At 45.7% G+C, this 5,443-nt stretch overlaps 1 long non-coding RNA gene across 1 annotated transcript; it reads right to left on the bottom strand.

The window, feature by feature from the left end:
• Window positions 1–3,991: 3,991 nt before the first annotated feature.
• LOC116863289 lies at window positions 3,992–4,961 on the bottom strand. The gene is made up of 2 exons (XR_004381791.1): window positions 4,575–4,961; window positions 3,992–4,160 (listed from the first exon to the last, which is right to left on the bottom strand). It is a non-coding gene; the product is annotated as an uncharacterized LOC116863289 (long non-coding RNA).
• Window positions 4,962–5,443: the final 482 nt, after the last annotated feature.

The following is a 5,443-nucleotide window of genomic DNA, read 5'->3' as shown; positions in this document are numbered from 1 at the left end:
AGAACATAAGGGAATCCCATAAAATTGGGCCTCTTCCTTACAAAATTTTTGAATACACTTAGTATATAATTTTATTCTCTAATGTCTTATTTTTGTAATTTTTGTTAAAGACTTTATTTATTTGACAGAGATCACAAGTAGGCAGAGGGCAGGCAGAGAGAGAGAGGGGGAAAGCAGGCTCCCTGCTAAGCAGAGCCTGATGCAGGGCTGAACTCAGGAGCCTGAGATCATGACCTGAGCAGAAGGCAGAGGCTTAACCCACTGAGGCACCCAGGTGCCCCTTATTTTTATAATCTTTATCCCTGATGTTTTATATATTAACTCTTTACTTTGAAATAAAAAAGCACTGAACAAAAAACACTATACAGGTTTGGAAATTATTTTTAACAAAAACTACAATAAATTTTTCAAGTTTGATTTCAAGCTTTCAACTTGAATTTTTAAAAATAAAAAAGTGAAAACAACTTTTCATTTTTTTTCAACTTTTTATTTTTAGAATGAGGTATAAACATTGAGGGAACAAATCTTGAGATAATGTCTAATAGCAGCCTAAACTAAGTCACAGATGCAAAAAGTTTTCTGTGACATCAGGATATAATTCCTTTAAGGCCCACTTCTTAATAGCATACACTCTTTATTTTCTTTTAATAGATTAGTGCAGAATGACATATGAATTTTACACTAAGATTTAAAGGAGGCCTTTCAGATCTTTGATTCAAAGTCATGAATCAAAGAATTATTTAATGACCTTAACTGAATTGCAAAAATTCCTTATAAAATTCTAACTAAATATAATAATATTGCTGACACATACTAAGGAAGCATTATTTACTTTTTTAGCTTGCTTAATTAAAGTGCCTAAGTCTGATCTGACCGCTATACGCTCACAATAAGGGTGACCTTCAGGGGCCAAAGCCACAGGCTGTGTCATAACCTTTTCCTTTTTTTTTTTTTTTTTAAATCACAGGCTTCTTTGAGAATCTAATGAAAGCTAGAAAGCCTCTTCTCAGAAAATCCCATATATGTACATACTTACAAAATTTTATTTATTTTTTAAATATTTACTTAAGTAATCTCTACACCCAGTGGGAACTCTAAACTGAAGACACTGAGATCAAGAGTCACACACTCTTTTTTTTTTTTTTTCGATTTTATTTATTTATTTGACAAAGATCCCAGGTAGGCAGAGAGGCAGCCAGAGAGAGAGGAAGGGAAGCAGGCTCCCTGCTGAGCAGAGAGCCCGAGCCCAGGACCCTGAGACCATGACCTGAGCCGAAGGCAGAGGCTTTAACCCACTGAGCCACCCAGGTGCTCACACACTCTTCTGATTGAAACAACTAAGTGCCCCACATACAAAATTTTAATACAGTCTTGAAAAGAGGAGTCACCACAGAATCCATCAATCCCCAGGAAATAATTATCATCACTGATTACATAGGAAGAAAGCCTTAATACTCAGCGCTTTTGGTTTTCATACAGATTCTCATCAGAACAAGAAGAAACCTGTGATACCTTTTGTTGCACAGTTACCATAATTGTTCCAAGGCCATAGCTGCCAGGTTCTGCCAATTGTCCATCCCTGCTCTGCAATCCCAAGACACAAGACCTTCTGCCATGGACACCTCCAATCCTCCAGATCCTGCAAGCTATTCTGATCTACTGTAGTTGCTGACAAGCAGCCAGCCACCCAGTCCACCCTTTAATACCTTCAGTGACACAGCTCAGTGTTTCAAAAGGCAGGCCACTGCAGTTTTAGACTACTCTCAAGAATTATAAAGTTCCTGGGGTGCCTGGGTGGCTCAGTGTGTTAAGCCTCTGCCTTCAGCTTTGGTCATGATCTTAGGGTCCTGGGATTGAGTCCCCCTCTCCCTCTGCCTGCCTTTCTGCCTTCTTGTGACCTGTGTGAAATAAATAAATAAAATCTTTAAGAAAAAAAAAAATTTAAAATTCCTTTCTAATTTGCCTACCCAGGTTTGTAAACTTTAAATGCTGCCCTACTGAATTTCTCCTCTTTTCACTTACCAATAGGTAAGAAAACAGCTTACCATTCGAAGTACCTAATCCTAAAATCAGAAGCAAAAAATCATTTAGCTCTCCTTGTACCAAACAGATAAGCCAGAATAATGATGAAAAGCACTTTCTATTTGGAAGTCAAAATATAAGAGATCAGTACAGGTTCAGTTCAAGAAAAATGCAAGGTTTCCAAGTACAGGGCTTGTGGGCTTCTTTCTCACTGCATAAAAAATTTAAAATGTATCAACATTAAAAGATTCAGGTTATAGTCACTTAAAATTAACATCAGTTCTGTCTGCAAATAGTTTATTCTCTATATTTCTATTTATGCCTGTGATTCTGTTATAAACAGTTCTAATCAATGCAATATAAATATAGAAGTCATTACTTATTCATCAGATAAAGACTGGCTTTCAAGAACTGTTAAGCTGTCTCAATCACCTTCAACAGCTCCTTTCTCACAGTAAGAAGTATCTCTTACTGAAACCAGTGTATTAACAAGGTCCATTCAGCATATATAAGTAACTTCTGATGCAAATGCTTGTTTCCTCTGAAAACAAAGGAAACATTAAAAATTTTATGTTATTTTCTTCCTTAATCCCACACTAGTGCTGGATAAAAAAGATTCACGGGTATTTTGCAGTGACTGATGTAGTCAAATCAGGTAAGAACAATGTTAACCAACAGTTAATTGGATTAACAATACGCAAAATCTCTTTTTCAAAGGACTACTCAGGGGGGCTTGCTTTCCTGGGCCAAGTCTCAGAGAGGCAAACAATGCAGAGACCAAAGAAGAGTTACCTTGTAAGGAGCTTCTTTTTGGTCCTTCAATAATTAAACTTCCTGTAGAGATACAAAGATCTACCTAAATGAATTCTGCCTTATTGTGCAAATACCGCTGGGACTCTAGTTCCACAGATTTACATGGCAGGTATACAACAATCCCATGGTTAAGGAATACGTTTCCTGATAAACACTCTATTTTTCCACAGTAGTTTCAAGAATGAATGCTGTGTTTCAAAAAGACCAAAAAAAAAAAAAAGGCAGTGCTACACATCACCTTACCAGAACTGCCTGACATACAAAAGGTATGTTAAGCTCAGAAAGACAGCGCCCCGAGCATTTCACTTGGGATAAAATTATCTATGTAATCATTTTAGTTGATTCTTAAAACTGCAAATTATTTAATGTATCAAAACCAAAATACTTACTGCAGAATTTTCTTACAGTCCATACTGTTGGATACCCTATTATTTAAAATTGAGTCAGTTTTAAATCAATGCAGTAATATTTGTACCCAAGCAAATACTATGAATCTCGATTTAATTATGCCTTTTTTTTAGCACATTCTTTCATGAGCTTAATATTAGACAACTGAACACTCGAAATAGCGTATTTAAAGCACAGACTACAGATAGTCAAACACTGCCCCACCCCTTGTTAACAGAGGATGACTGGAATATTTTAATACGCCCCATCACGTAGTAGTACAGCTATAGAACCTGCATATTGGCGTCGCAAGTTGCACATTTTCCAGTGCAATTTATACTTTAAAAATTCTTTGCATCATCCTCAATACCAGATGTCACCAACATTCAGGTACACTGAAGTAACTGATAACCACAAGCCCCGTAATTTTCCCCTCTCCACATAAAGGCGCACTTTTCTCATTTCCTCTAACGTGAAGTCGCTGAAGGCGTTCTTGCCAATCACTACACAATTAAGTTTATTAATTGGGAGGCTGGAATCACCACATTAAGAAAATTTCAAACAGTAACATCGCAAAACAAGATACAAATGTGAAAAAAGTCTTTCTGCTTAAATACTGAAAGATGTTACAATTTTGAGAAGTATTTGCGGGATGCCAAGCAAGATTTCCAAAAGCCTCCCCTCCCCCATCCGTAACCACCCCCCACCACCCGCCTGCCGCCTAGGTCTGGAGGTCGTTTATCTATCTAGACGCGGCTGGGATGCTACTCACCAAGTTTTTCCACCAACTTGAGCATCACCCCTCCAATGTGCACCTCCCCGGTCACTCTTAGGGTGACATCGCGGTTCAGGTCCGTCACATGAACACTCAGTTCCCACGTCCCATCCGCGTAGCAGCCATCTGGCATCCTTATCCCGTCCAGAGCCATGGCTCCTTCCTGCGAGCACGGAGGAAATGGCTCTCGTAAGCGTCACTCCCTCAAAGGAAGGCAAATCCCACCGAACTCGCAGAGTCCACCGCGGAGCGGGAGAAGGTGGAAGACCCGAGGGTTTCCGCATGAACTCGGGAGAGCAGCGGTGGGGCGGGACCGCTGGCGAGATTCTGCGCCCCCGCGCCCTTCCCGGCGGCCGCCCAGCACTCCCGCCCGCCGCAGCCCTCGGCGGACACGGCGCCGCCCGTCCGCCCCGCGGGGCCCCAGCCTAGCGGCCCTCGCCTAGCGGACCGCGGCGGGCTTCACCTGCCGGCCTGCAGACCGCACCCCGGCCCAAAGAGACGCAGCCCCGCGGGCTTCACATTCCTCCTCCCCGCCCGCGCTCCCTCTCAGGTCCCAGCCCGGATCCCGGCCCCTCACCGCAGGCTCCTCGCGCTCCCGGCCAGGGGTTCGCGCTGCAACAGGCGCGGGGGCGGCGGCTCTCAGGGCGGCGGCGTCGGTCCCCCACCTCAGCCGGCGAAGCGCTGCCTCCCGGCTGGAGCGACTTAATGGAGTCCTGTCGTCGCGGCCCCTCGCGTCTCTCCCAGCGCTCCACCCCTCTCTCCCCGCCCCCTCAGTCGGAGTCCGGCTCTGGGAGGGCGCGCCGGCTCCCTCCTCCTCTGCCCCGCCGAGCCGCCCGGAGCGGATCTGGCGGCCTCACCCACGTCCCTCACTGTCCCCCGCGGCCGCGCTGCGGGCTAGGGGCCGCGCACACTCCCGGGCTGGGGGCGGGGCGGCGCGCGCGGCGGGGGTGGGAGCTGTGCGGGGGAGGCGGGGGGCGCCCGCGGCGCAGCAATCTCAGCCCCGCCGAGCCACTGCCCTTTTATGGAAATGAAGGACCGGGCGTAGGGATTGAATCCAACATCCGGGCTCTCGGCGGCGGGATCTGAGGAGGGGGAGCGAGGAGAGGGAGGGCGGCCTCGCGCGGGGGAGCTGCGTTCCGTGCTCGGGTCTCCGACTTTGCGGGAGCGCTCGGCGGTGGGTGTCTGTGCTTCCGGCGGGAGAAGGGGGCTTGTCCGTGAGAAATGGTCACAGGAAATTCCCAGGGCAACGTCGTTTTCTGGAAACAAAGTCCCCCGCCCCCTCCCCACGCCTGGAGCAAGTCCAGAAGTCTCGGGGCAGGAAGAGGTGCCGCACTCCGGGAGCCGGAGAGAGGGGTTTGGGACGTAAAAACTTTAGAAAATAAATGCCCGGGCCAGCTCCATGAACATCCCACAAAAGAATGAGAAAACCCAGAGGGAGGTGAACCA

The sequence above is a fragment of the Lontra canadensis genome, unplaced genomic scaffold (assembly GCF_010015895.1).
Source record: "Lontra canadensis isolate GAN:19392208 unplaced genomic scaffold, GSC_riverotter_1.0 scaffold867, whole genome shotgun sequence".
In the NCBI taxonomy this organism is placed as follows: domain Eukaryota; kingdom Metazoa; phylum Chordata; class Mammalia; order Carnivora; family Mustelidae; genus Lontra; species Lontra canadensis.
Note: the sequence above shows the minus strand (reverse complement) of the source record. Positions and strands in the feature narration are given on the sequence as shown.